The sequence below is a fragment of the Mustela lutreola genome, chromosome 6, assembly GCF_030435805.1.
Source record: "Mustela lutreola isolate mMusLut2 chromosome 6, mMusLut2.pri, whole genome shotgun sequence".
Lineage (NCBI taxonomy): Eukaryota > Metazoa > Chordata > Mammalia > Carnivora > Mustelidae > Mustela > Mustela lutreola.
The window spans coordinates 97,450,494-97,465,036 of NC_081295.1; the positions used below are offsets into that span (position 1 = coordinate 97,450,494).

At 37.8% G+C, this 14,543-nt stretch overlaps 1 long non-coding RNA gene across 1 annotated transcript in view; it reads right to left on the minus strand.

Annotated features, from left to right (window-relative positions):
- LOC131833207 (uncharacterized) overlaps positions 1-12,685 on the minus strand; it is a 95,961-nt gene extending 83,276 nt beyond the window's left edge. The window contains exon 1 of the long non-coding RNA XR_009354356.1: positions 12,302-12,685. This is a non-coding gene — a long non-coding RNA (uncharacterized LOC131833207). The remainder of the gene's footprint in view (positions 1-12,301) is intronic.
- Positions 12,686-14,543: the final 1,858 nt, after the last annotated feature.

A 14,543-nucleotide genomic window follows, 5' to 3' on the forward strand; every position in this document is an offset into this window, starting at 1 on the left:
AGACCCCCCATTCTTCCCAACCCCTCCCCTTCAGCAACCCTCAGTTTGTTTCCTTAGATTAAGTGTCTCTTATGGTTTGTTTCCCAGTCTGGTTTCATCTTGTTTCATTTTTCCCTCCCTTCCCCTATAATCCTCTATCTTGTTTCTCAAATTGGAGAGTGGATTTTTGATATCTATGGATATAGTTAATAAAATTGTTGTCCACCCTGACTGAAATTGCCTTTCCAATGAAGACAAGTAAAAAGAAAATGTACAAACCAATAATTCAAATTAACATGTCATGAATATGGCACTAATAAAAAAGTAAGAATTCTGAATATCTTGAACAACTAAAAGGAAATTATTTTCCTTTGCTATTGAAAAAACTCTTTTCAGCTACATATATACTCCTGAACTTGATATCTCTGCCGCAATACTTTCAGAGAAAGAAAAAGATGGGGAGAGGGAGAAACCTGATGAAGGAAATTATGAAGCAGTTAAGATACAAAGATGATAAAAAGAGGAAAAAATAAAAGATAAATTACAGATTTAAATCTAGAAAATGACCCGAAAGAGCAAGGTCAAGCTCTTAATTTAAAGTGATTGTTGGGGCGCCTGGGTGGCCCAGTGGGTTAAAGTCTCTGCCTTCGCCTCAGGTCATGATCCCAGGGTCCTGGAATCGAGCCCCCCATCGGGCTGTCTGCTCAGCAGGGAGCCTGCTTCCTCCTCTCTCTCTGCCTGCCTCTCTGCCTACTTGTGATCTCGCTCTGTCAAATAAATAAGTAAAATCTTAAAAAAAAAAAAAAAAGCAATTGTTAAACCCCTTAACAAAAAGTCCACAGAGATTGAATGACTTCTACGAAGTCAGAATTTATAACAATATAATTTCGGTTTGGCACAGACCAATGTCTGGACCTTCTTCTCCATTACTTCCAGAGAACAGTAGAAAAGAGGAGTGGAGACATAAAACTCCAGCATGGTGGAAAATACAGATCCCTGTGAAAGGATTATAACAGGATCATCTCTTCCCCAGTTCTTCATCCCTATTCCTGTTCTTTCCAGTTCCTTCAGTGAAATACTCCAAAAGGGGAAAAGGAAAAGGAGGTGACAGAGGAAGAGCGTGGTAGGGGGCAGGGAAGGGAAGGTGGTTAAATATGGGGTTTGAACACTGTAGGGACATACTAGCTTCATGTAGTCCTAGGTAGACTCTACACACTATAGATTTATACAATGTATACCTAAATATATACAGTTAACCTTTGAACAACCTGAGTGTTAGGGGCACCAATACCCTGGCCAGTAGAAAAATCTGCATGTAATTTTTGACTCACCCAAAACTTAACTACTAGTAGCCTTAGCAATAACATAAACAGTTGATTAACATATATATATGTTATATATATATATATAGTAGACTTTTATATACTGTATTTTCACAATAAAGTAAGCTAGATGAAAAAATGTTATTAAGAGAATCATAAGGAAAATACGTTTGTAGCACTGTATCAAAAAAAATCTATACCCACACAGTTCAAACCCATGTTGTTCCATAGTCAAGTATAGATAGATAGATAGATAGATAGATGATAGATAGATAGATAGATGTTTATGCATATAAATGTATGTACACACATATCCTTTTTAGGGATACATACACATGCAAAAAATCATCTTTTTTAGAGAAAATTATTTATTCAGATATTACTATTATCATTTATGAGTATTATCCCTCAGGTGTAAAACAAATATTATGTTACCAAAGTAGGTTTACATACAAAACATTTAGAATTTCTCAAGTTGATTTTTTTATGTGTATTTTTAAAAGAGTCCTAGGCAAAAAATTCAGATAAGCTTTAACTTTTACAGCCTGGTAACCAATATAGAGTCAGAAAGTTAGCTCTACTATGCCTGAGGGGGCAAACAGTTGTTTAATGAGGACAAATGGAATAAAATTAAAATGCTGCCTAATAAAATAACTTCTAAATGTAACGTTAGCTCAGTCATGTGGCTCAAATATATTTGCTCATAGGTACATAAATGTAATCTTAATAAAAGGAGAATGTAAAATGAAAGAGGAGAAGAAAAACAGTCAAGAATCCCTAGCCATCGTATTACAGAAATAAGAAGTAGAAAAATACAAATAAGATTATAATGACAAGATTATTATTATAATATCTCCTCAACCCCCTGAAAGTTTCTCATGCAAAATCATGATGCTTAAGATCCCAAAGAGGTCTGAGTATAAGTTTCACATAAGAAAAATACAACTCTCACTTGCGAAAAGGGCTTCAATGTAGAATTTTTTTTTTAATGGTCCATTAGTTTCAAGGCTGATTAGAATTCTCTAGACCGAAGCCCTACAATTATTGCTTGATTTTAATTAGTTGAGATATGCACAAGCTAGGCCCCAGTAGTCTTTAAATGTCACTGAGTTTCATCAGATACCTCAGTGTTCTACTCTGAAGACCAGGTATAGAGGCTCAGCAGCAGGACACTGGCTCCCTGTTCCACTTCCACAGCAGAAATCCATATTCATTCAATTTGTATGTTGGAATTCATGTGAAATTTCATTTTAAAAAATGGACCATTGCCAAACCAAAAAAAAAAAAAAAAAAAAAAGGAAAATACTGATGACATAATTATGTATGAGTTAAGGAATATTAGAATCAGTAGCATACTGACTAATAAAAATGATAAAGGACAGCTGAGAAAGTGCAATAGTATGGGGTGTATTCAATATGCATGTGTTATGTATGTATGTATATTTAAATATGTATCTATTTCCTAGTAGTTCCTGAAGACTTTGCAGTATTAAAGCTGAGTAAAATAACTGACCATGTTGGTAACCTTGAGTCAATATGAAAAAGTCTTATTTTGTATTGTATACCATATTCTGTTTAGGGAAGCAGGAAGGTGTCTTTAACATCAAAACATTTCCATTAAAATTATTAAAAGAGTAAAAAAAAAATACAAATAAGATACAGACAAATACAAATAAGATACAGTTTCTTATCATCCCAAACTCCAACTAGTCACCAATCTTAATGAACTTAGAGTCTGTATGTTAGCATGGGTAGAGTTCAAAATGCATTTTGAGGAAATAAACAAATTAAGTTGCAAAAGTCACTATAGTATAATTACTGTATAAAAATAAGTAAATAAAGAAAAATTAAAAACCAGAGAAAGAGAAAGGAATGAGACTAGGAAAGATTCACAGGAAGACTCCATATTACAATGTTTCCTTTCCTAAGAGAAGAAAAAAAAGATCAAGTATCTCCTTCTGTGAAGATGGAGAAGATAGAGTAGATATACACATTTGTCCTTCTAAGTACAACTAAACCCCCTGGATATTACATATATTAAAATAAAAAAGAAGACTCTAAAATATGGGAAGGAGAAGACAGACTAGCTGAGGATCTCAGAACAGAAAAATGACAAGGTGATGAGATGTTTTCTTTTTACCTCTTATATACCAGACTTAGAGCTGAAGATGCTGACACCTGAAAAATGTCAAAAGATATAGATAAAAAAATAACAAAAAAAGAAAAAAAAACAGAACAAACAATACAATAAAACAAAACAACAATGAAAAAAAAAAAAAAAAGCTTTCTCTCTCTAGCCAAAGGACCAAGGAAAGAGAACAGAAAACTTTTAGACATCAACCACCTTACTGCATCTAAATGTTACAGAGAAAACTGGGGCCTCATTTATGTCCATGCCCGCAAAGGACAAGCAGAGAACCTACACTTTTGCCCTTACCAGGCTCCATGAGGCATACCAAAGCTCCCAGCAGTGTGTGTGTGTGCAAATGGGCATATGCACGTACACACACAAACACACACACAAACACACACACACACACATACACTCTACCCCAGTAGGGTGATGTCAGAGAACACCAAGCAGAGAGCCGAGACTTCATCTGTACTGAGCCAGGAAAGAGGCACCCACCTCTGAGTTTCAGTGGAGACCAAGTGGGGATCCCAGACTCCCACTCCCATCCAATAATAATCAAACACTCCATCCTCCTTTCCTGAGTGGTGTCAGAGGCCTGGTGAAGAGTCAAGCACCACCACCCAGCAGTAATAATACCTTCTGTTCTTATCTTTCTCAGTCAGGATGATTAACAGGAGAAGCCTAGTGGAGCACACAGAAACTCAGAAACCCGTAACAATGACAATTCCTTCTCGCCCTCTCACCATCTGTGTCAGAGGAAGGCTGGTGGGGAAACTGGATGTCCATTCTCAAATGTCAATACCATTGCAGCAACCCCCACCCTGCCCCTGCCACAGCAGTATCATTGGAAGCCAGCTAAAACAAAAGGTTTAAATAAGATCTAGACTCTTATAATACCCAAAATGTCCATGTTTCAAATAAAAATTATTCATCCCATCAAGAACCAAGAAGATCTCAATTAGAATGAAAAAGATAATCAATAGATGCCAAAATCAAGATAAAAGAGGAATGATTCGTGTGACAAAGATTTAAAGCAACCATCATGAAAAGGCTTCAATAAACCATTAGGAACATGTATAAAACAAAAATACAAAGTCTCAGCTTACAAAAAAAGAGAGACAGAGAGAAGGAAAAGATATATAGAAGAACCAAATGGAAATTTTAGAATGGAAGAATACAACAGTTGAAATTTTTTAAAAGATTTTTTTAATTATTTATTTATTTATCTTAAAGTTTGAGAGAAAGAACAGGAGGAGGGACAGAGAGAGAAAGAGAAATTTCAAGAGACTGCACGCTGAAAGTTTGAGAGAGAGAGAGCAGGAGTAAGGACAGAGAGAGAGAGAGAGAAACTTCAAGCAGACTCTCCACTGAGCCCAGAGCCTGATACAGGACTCAGATCCCAGGACCCTGAGATCATGACCTGAGCAGAAATCAAGAGCCAGCAACCTAACCAATGGAACCTCCCAGGCACCGCTACAAACTGAAAAACAACTCAGTTGATGGACCTTACAGCAGAATAGAGAGACAGAGAAAAGAACCAGTATCTTGAAAGTAAAACAATAAAAATAACACAACCAAACAACAAAGAAAAATATACTTTAAAAAGTAACAGAACCTTTTTGTACTTGTGGGAGTATAATAAAAGACCTAACATTCATGTCATTGGAGTACAAAAGAGGGTAGATGAAGAAGTACTCAAAGAAATAATGGCTGTAAAATTCCAAAATTTGACAAAAGGCATAAACATACAGATTCAATTAAGGAAACCCCAAATGGGATCAGCCCAAAGAAATCCACACCAAGACACATCATAATCAAACTTCTCAAAACTCAGGGCAAAGAAAATCTTAAAAGCAGTGAGAAAGGAATAACACCTTAATTTTAAGAGGAAAACAATTTGAATAGGAGTAGATTTCTTATCTGACACCATGGAGGCCAGAAAGAAATGCATATTTTTCAAGTACTAAAAGAAAAAAAGCAAAATAAAACAAAAAACAAAAAACTGTGAGCTCAGAATTTTATATTGACAGTAGATATCTGTCAGGAATGAAGATGAAATCAATACTTAAGCCCCAGATATCCACAACTACGTTAAATGTAAGTTGAGTGAATATCCCCACTAAAAGACAAAGCTTGGAAGAATGGATTAAAAGCATCACCCAAATCTATGCATATACAAAAAGCACACTTCAAATATAAAATATAAGTAAGCTGAAAGTGAAAGATTAGGAAAAGATATATTATGCAAACATTATTCAAAACAAAACAGGAGTGGCATATATTACTAAATGAAAGAAACCAAGCTGAGAAAGTTATATACTATGATTCCAACTAAATGACATTCTGGAAAATGCAAAAGAAGGGAGACAGTGAAAACATCAGTGGTTGATGGGGGGAGGGGAGGGTTGAGTAGAGGGGAGGGATGAATAGGCAGAACACAAAGGAATTGGAAGACAGTGAAAGTACTCTGTGTGATACCATAATGATTATTACAGGTCATTATACATTTGTCCAAATCCATTATACACTGACCAAACCAAAAGTGAACTAAATGGTAAACTATGGACTCTGGGTGACTATGACATGGCAATGCAGGCTCACCATTGCAACAAAGAAACGATTGTGATGGGCGGTGTTAATGGTGTGGGAGGCTGCGCATGTGTGGAGCAAAGCAAGTATGGGAAATCTCTGTACTTTCATCTCAGAGTTGCTGTCTGTGAACTTTAAATGGCAAATAAATCTTAAAGAAAAGGATATGGAAAGGCAAAGGGAACTTAATGGTAAAAGAAATTTGAAAAGGAATAAAAAAATAGAAGCAATCAAATTACCTGACTTCAAGACTTACTGTATAGCTACTCTAATCAAAATTATTATATTGGGGAGCCTGGGTGGCTCAGTCAGTTAAGCATCTGCCTTCGGCTTACTTCATGATCCCAGAATCCTGGAATCAAGCCCCCCATTGGGCTCCCTACTCAGCGGGGAGCCTGTTTCTCTCTCTGCCCCTCAGCCCCCGTCATGCTCCCTCTGTCTCTCTCTCTTTCTCTCTCTCTCTTTTTCAAATAAATAAATAAAATCTTTATAAAAAAAAAAACTGTGGTATCAGTGGAAGGATAGACACACAGATACACAGATTAATGGAACAGAATAGAGAATGCAGAATAGGGTCATGGAAATGTGCCCAGCTATATTTAACAAAGGCACAAAAGCAATAAAATAGGAAGATTATCATTTTCAACAAATGATGCCAGAGTGACTGGACATTCATGGGGGAAAAAAGAAAAAGAAAAGGAGAATGTCTTATCAGATAAAGAGCTGGTATCCAAAATCTATAAAGAACTTATCAAACTCAACACCCAAGGAAAATATAATCCAATCAAGAATGGGCAGAAGACGTGAACAGACATTTCTGCAAAGAAAACATCCAAATGACTACCAGACACATGAAAAAGTGCCCCCCCATCACTCTGCATCAGGGAAATACAAATCAAACCACAATGAGATACCACCTCATATTAGTCAGAATGGCTAAAATTAACAAGTCAGGAAACAACAGATGCTGGCAAGGATGTGGAGAAAGGGAAGCCTACTACACTGTTGGTGGGAATGCAAGCTGGTGCAGCCACTCTGGAAAACAGCATGGAGATTCCTCAAAAAGTTGAAAATAAAGCTACCCTATGACCCAGCAATCGCACTACTGGGTTTTACCCTAAAGATACAAAGGTAGTGATCCGAAGGGGCACGTGCACCCAAATGTTTATAGCAGCAATGTCCACAATAGTCAAACTATGGAAAGAGCCTCGATGTCCATCAACAGAGGAATGGATAAAGAAGAGGTGGTACAATGGAATACTATGCAGCCATCAAAAAAATGAAATCTTGCCATTCACAACAACGTGGATGGAACTGCAGGGTATTATGCTGAGTGAAATAAATCAATCAGAGAAAGACAATTATCATATGATCTCCCTGATATGAGGAATTTGAGAGGCAGGATGGGGGTTTGTGGGGTGTAGGGAAGAAAAAAATGAAATAAGATGGGATCAGGAGGGAGGCAAACCATAAGAGACTCTTAACCTCACAAAACAAACTGTGGGTTGCTGGGAGGTGGGAGGTGGGAGGTAGGGATAGGGTGGCTGGGTTATGGACATTGTGGAGGGTATGGGCTATGGTGAGGGCTGTGAATTGTGTAAGCCTAATGATTCACAGACCTGTACTCCTGGGGCTAATAATACATTGTATGCTAATAAAAATATTTTTTTAAAAAAGAGTATCTACCTAAACTTCATATCTTACATTTAAGAAATAGCTCAAAATGGACCACAGACTTAAAGTTAAAACTATTAACTTTTAGGGAAAAGGACAGAAGACTGTCATTGGCATCTATGGACAGGCAAAGATTTCTTAGACTTGATACCAAAAGCATGATCCAAAAGGAAAAATACTGATAAACTGAATTTCATCAAAACTTTAAATTTTGTTCTGTAAAAGACCATTTTAAGAGGATGAAAAACAAACTAGGACTGACAGAAAAGACTTGCAAATCACAGAGCCAACAAAGGACTTTATATCTCTAAAATAAAAATATAATTAGGAAATGAGCAAAATATATGAACAGATATTTCACAGAAGATATACAGACATTCGTTTTCATTAACCATTAGGGAAATGCAAATTTAAAACATATGGAATATTACTACACACCCATGAGAATGTCTAAAATAAAAAATAGTGACAACACCAAATGCTGGTGAGGCTAGAAATAAACCAGATCAACAATAAGTTGCTGGTGGAAATTAGAATGATGCAGCTACTCTGGAAAACAGTGTGGCGGTTTCTTCAAAATACACAGACATACATATGTGCAGCTACCCTACAACCCAGGAACTGTGCTCCTGGGCATTTACTCCAAAGAAATATTCACACAAAAATGTATACACAAATGTCTGTGGTAGGTTTATTCCTAATAGCCAAAAACCAGAAACAACTAAGATGACATTTAGGGGGTGAAGTTAAACAAACTGTGATACATCCATATCATGGAATACTTTTCTACACTAAGAAAAAAGAATTAATTATTGAGACATGCAACAACCTGGATAGAAATCTAAAGAATTATGCTGAGTGAAAAAAGCCAATCCCAAAGGTTAAATATTGTTGGAATTGATTTGTATAGTATTCTTGAAATGACAAAATTACAGACAAGGAAGCAGATTAGTGGTTGCCAGGGCTTAAAGATGTAGAGGAGGATGGTTGAGGGGAAGTAGGTGTGATCATAAGAAAAAACAATATATGGGGTGCCTGGGTGGCTCATTGGGTTAAGCCTCTGCTTTCGGCTCAGGTCATGATCTCAGGGTCCTGGGATCAAGCCCCGCATTGAGCTCTCTGTTCAGCAGGGAGCCTTTCTCTCTCTCTCTCTCTCTCTCTCTCTCTCTCTCTCTGTCTGCCTCTCTTCCTACTTATGATCTCTGTCTGTCAAATAAATAAATAAAAGCTTAAAAAAGAGAGATAGAGAGATCCTTATGATAATGGAAATATTCTGCTACTTGACTATAGCAAAGTCAGCACACTATTTGTGATATCATACTATATATTTTTGCAAGATGTTACCATAGGGACGAACTGGGCAAATGTATCTGTGTTATTTCTTACAAGTGCATGTGAATTTATAACTATCTCAAAATGAGAAGTTTACTTAAGATATATGAAGCAAATTATGAAATAATTGGATATAATTTTACTTTTTAATGTCATTTCTCAATGATTTTCATGTTGTAGAAGTCATAAAAATACAAACACACTTCTCAATTATGGATCACTCTTTTACTTGAATTAAGTGAGATAATAAACTCTCAAAATCTTTGGGGACCATAAAAGCCCTTTCAAACATGAGTCTTTCCCAAAGGGTCTTTATTTTAGATATATTGTCTCATTGTATAATCAAAAGTCAAATGACAGTACTTATCCTCATTTCAATGATGTAAACAAGGAAAACTGGAGTTGGGATAACTGATGGCATTGAGAAATCCATTATAATTAGTTATCAAACCAATTTGGAGAAGAACCTCACTTCATAGGTGTCTATGAATCTCTACACAGAGTTGCCACCCCTGGAAGAGTAGAATGAGAGTTAGGATACTTTGCTGATGGGTATTGAAAATGGTATAGCCCCTCTGGAAGCCAGTTTGACAATTTCTTTAAAAACTAAACGTGGAACTACCACAGGAATGGGAAGTAAATGTGGAAGAGTAGACATAGGAGATGGTAAAAGCCATTGTTTCTGGTGGAGACATAAAAAAAAAAAAAAATAGAAAGCTAAGGTAAGAGATCAGTTATGAGCATCTGCAAGGGGAATGTATGTTAGGGGTATAGGCACATCCCAGTAGACCTAAGGAAAATCTGGGGATATAAATGATGGTACCCTTCTTCCTTAGACATGGCATAGGGAAAACAACAAACAGCTTTGAGAAGGCAGGCAGGAGACATGATGCTATCATCAACATGGCGGCAGGTGGTAACTTACAAATAAATAAGGTGGTAACTTACGTGACGCCATTGCCTAGATAGTTGCTTAGAGCCTCGCAGAAGCTTGAAACTCCAGAGTGATATAGGATTAGCAGCCTAAAACGGGTCATGGAGGATCTAGGAGAATCGGAGTCCTAGAACAAGTCCAGAATCAGGACAGATCACATACTAGCTCTCAGAAACCTTGCAACCAGAGATTAGGACAGGGGCTGTGTGCTTTAGCAACAAAAGTTGGGAGCTCTGTCCAAGAGCAATGAGGGCCATCAGCCACCACCACTGAATACTGGTGCCAAAAGGCCAGAGACGAAACCAAACCAGCCATTCCAAACTGGCAGCACCTTAAACCAAGACCAAAGAAGAGAGTACAGATGTGGATAGGAGCATGCCAATGGAACCAGGGTGACTTAACCTTCCCCTGCACCAAACGCCACTCTGGGGAGGAAGATGGGAAAGGAAGTTTCCCTTAAAAAGAAAAGAAAACCCCTCAGTATGTGTGATACATGGTTTCTCCCCTTGTGATAGATTTCAAGTAACAACCCTGCATCTTATTTAGGAAGAGAATCAAAAAAAGCAAAAGCTTGTCTGATGCTCTCTGACCCTGGCAAGTGTTAAATGTACTAGCACCATACCACAGGCGGGAAGGGACGTGTAAAGCCTCGTCTCTTCCTCACACTTCTCAGGATAAGCCACCTTGGATCTTTGAAAAATAAAGAGAAAACATGATCTCAAAATATTTTTTACTCTCACCTGATTTCTAGATTCCACTCTTGAAGGACTCTCTTTCTGGTCATTGGAGCACCAGGGAGCTTCCCCATCTGTACGTTTACATCTCAGATACACACAAAGCCTCAGGGTATATATGGAAAAACCAGCAAGAGTGATCTATCTTTCCTGACTCAGATCTAATTCAGGAAAATGACTTTGACAGCAGCAATTATTGTAACCATTTTCCTAAGTCATGAAGTTTAACAAAGCCTATTTGCCTGAACATGTTGATGCAGACATACAGATATGAGGTATCTAAACCACAAACACTGTGTCCAACAGATGATTCTGACCTATCCCTCATTTTCACATACCCCTCCAATAACACCAGCATTTATGTGCACTTCTCAAAACTTCCTTCTGAGGTCTAGACTGGTCTTGACATTTCACTCAGGTATCTCTCAAGAATCTCAAATTTAACATGTTCAAAATTGTATTCTTTCTTCTCTCCCCACAAAATGAGCTTTTCCAGTGTTCTCCATCTATGATCATCAACCATCTAGGTGTTCATACCAGAAACCCAGGAAGCTTACTTGACACCTTTCTCCCCTCTGCACACTTATACTCCTTATAGAGTTATATCTATTTCATCCTCAAATTAGATCTTAAATCTGTCCAGTTCTCTCCATTCCACCATTACCATCCTGGCCTAATTCACCATCAAATTGGACTCATATTGACCTCATAACAGGTCTCCCTCATACCATTCCTGTCTACCTCCAATCCATTCCCCATAATTACAAAAGTAATCTTTTTTTTAAAGATTATTTATTTATTTGACAGAAAGAGAGAGAGAGAGCACAAGTAGGCAGAAAGGCAGGCAGAAGGAAAGGGAGAAGCAGGCACCCCACTGAGCAGAGACCCTGATGTAGGGCTTGACCCCAGGATCCTGGGATCATGACCTAAGCCAAAAGCATCCTCTTAACTGACTGAGCCTTCCAGGTGTCCCCAAAAGTAATCCCTTAAATAGAATATCATTCTCCTACTCAAACTCCTAAACGGATTCTCACTGATGTTGAATGGAGTCTAACCTCCTTGCCTTTACCTTTGAGACCTTTCACAATGTGACCCTACTATCTATTTACATTGTTTTTTGCCCCAGTCACCCTCACCTACTTCACCCAACCATGCTGGCTTTCAGGTTCTCCAGTGGTCCAGGAGTATTCCCTCTCAGGGTCTCTGTGCAAAGGCTCTTTTTCACCTAGTTCTTCATAAACTTCCATGTTGCAGTGTAAACTCTCCTTTATAATGAGGACCCTCCTTTCTAGTTGCTCATTATACTCTCCTAACACTAATTTATTTTCCTTTATAGCAAAGGTTCCTCAATGTGTAATTATTTGCTTATGCACTCATTGCAATCTCTCCTGCTAGCTGTAAGTTCTATGAGTAGGGACACTACTTTGTGCATTACTGTAGTTCTAGAATTCTGGCACAAAGAAGTTTTTCAGTACATGTGTGATAAATAAATGAATTAATTGATAATAAATTAATGAGTTGGTTATCACCTGAGAAATGGATAGCAACATTAGTTTAAAAGGATAAATTAAACAAATAAATAAATGGACAAAAAGTTTCCTACCTGTTGGAGGAGATCACAGAGAGGATGAAACTGCCAGTTGAGTCAAGAACTGCATCTGGGCAATTGGAGGCTCCTCGCACATCTCCCTTATCCCTTGAATGTGTGTTCTGTTTGCCTTTCCCACCAAAAGAGCTGCCATGAGGACACAGCTGTGAGATTGTGATGCGCTGTTGAGATCTTCTGGATGGTACACACGACTGAACCCAGTTAAGTTTCCTTGCTTTGGGTTTGAAACCTCCTCTGCAAGCTTCCCAGGTATAATTGGAAACTGGCTCCTGTTGCACAGAAGGGAGGGAGAGACAGAAGAAAGAGGCAAGAGAACTTACAAACAGAGGACAGGGAATCCCAAAAGAAAAAGACAGGAGACCTTACAAACAAGGCTTGTTTGGGCAGCCACAAGAGGAGTATATCTCCACAGCTGCTTGCTAGAATCTTACATGTTTACACAGAGGTTTTCACTGGGCTCAGCCACATAATAGGACCCAGATGTTTCTACAACACATCGCTATCTCAGAGCTATGTCCTTGGGGCGGAAAGGCAATGAAACGCACATTACCAGGATGGGGGTGATTGTGGGGGGTGGAAGAGCCTCTGATTGCCCAAGTGCAGCTCTGGGGTCGATGGTCACATCCTCTTGATGACCTCCTCCAACACTTACTCCTTAAAACTGCCACCTACTAATCTAAAGTGACCTGCCTCTTTCTTTAGTTCCCCCTCACCCTCTGTGTAGAGGGGCCCATTTGTGAATAAACAAACCCTGAAATTAAGGAAACCAATGCACCTACCCAGCTCCTATAAAACTTAGCTGAAACCCAATCAGTGATGTTTACAAATGCATAAATGATCAGTGACTTATTTATGAGATGTCCAAATATATGTATACATCAGGATACTGATTTCTAAGATCCATGCAAATTTAGTTATCTGGTAACACATGTTAATACATTGGTAGTAAAATCTGTTATATGGCAATGTGTGTATATATATTGTTTTTGTTATAGCTTTTAAAATATATGTAAAATAATATATGTAAATTTCTAATCAATCTTTCTCGGAGTCCCTTACAGGGATCCCATAAAATAAAAGGTGATATCCATGCTCAGGTACCAAGATGTTTTTCTAGAAGGAAGAAGTTGTGATAAAAAGTTCTTCATGTACATTATAGGCAGTACTCTATTGGAGAAAAGAATTAAAACACTGGTGAGTACCACTTTGGAGAATAGTGTGGAGATTCCTCAAGAAATTAAAAATAGAGCTTCCCTATGACCCTGCAATTGCACTACTGGGTATTTACCCCAAAGATACAGATGTAGTGAAAAGAAGGGCTATCTGTACCCCAATGTTCATAGCAGCAATGGCCATGGTCGCCAAACTGTGGAAAGAACCAAGATGCCCTTCAACGAACGAATGGATAAGGAAGATGTGGTCCGTATACACTATGGAGTATTATGCCTCCATCAGAAAGGACGAATACCCAACTTTTGTAGCAATATGGACGGGACTGGAAGAGATTATGTTGAGTGAAATCAGTCAAGCAGAGATAGTCAAGTATCATATGGTTTCACTTATTTGTGGAGCATAACAAATAACATGGAGGACATGAGGAGAGGGAGAGGAGAAGGGAGTTGAGGGAAATTGGAAGGGGAGGTGAACCATGAGAGACTATGGACTCTGAAAAACAACCTGAAGGTTTTGAAGGGGCGAGATGTGGGAGGTTGGGGGAACCAGGTGGTGGGTATTAAGGAGGACACGTATTGCATGGAGCACTGGGTGTGGTGCAAAAACAATGAATACTGTTACACTGAAAAGATAAATAAAATAAAATAAAATAAAAAAACAACACTAGTGAGTATAATAAAATCATAGATCAGTGTTTATATTTCATTCTGTGGATACTGGTAGTAAAACTGTGCTAAAAGGTAAAATAATTTTTAAAACTAAACCAGTTGGAAAGCAATGGATCATTTAATTTTAAAAGAAAACTGAGCTCTTATTCAAAGAAATGTTTCCATTAGTAGAAAAAGAATCAACATTTTAGTGCACAAAATGATGATAATTTTGCCTTAATCCCACTATTTAGCCAATTTAAATCTCCTCTGATTAAAGATAATTCCAGCATTTTAAAGATCAAAGCTTCTCTGCTGGTTGATTAGTTTCTAGGTCCTAATTTTACACTCTTAGTCAAATCATACAGTCTTTAAAAAAAAAAAATCTAAATTTGAAAAAGCAAGAATATTACCTC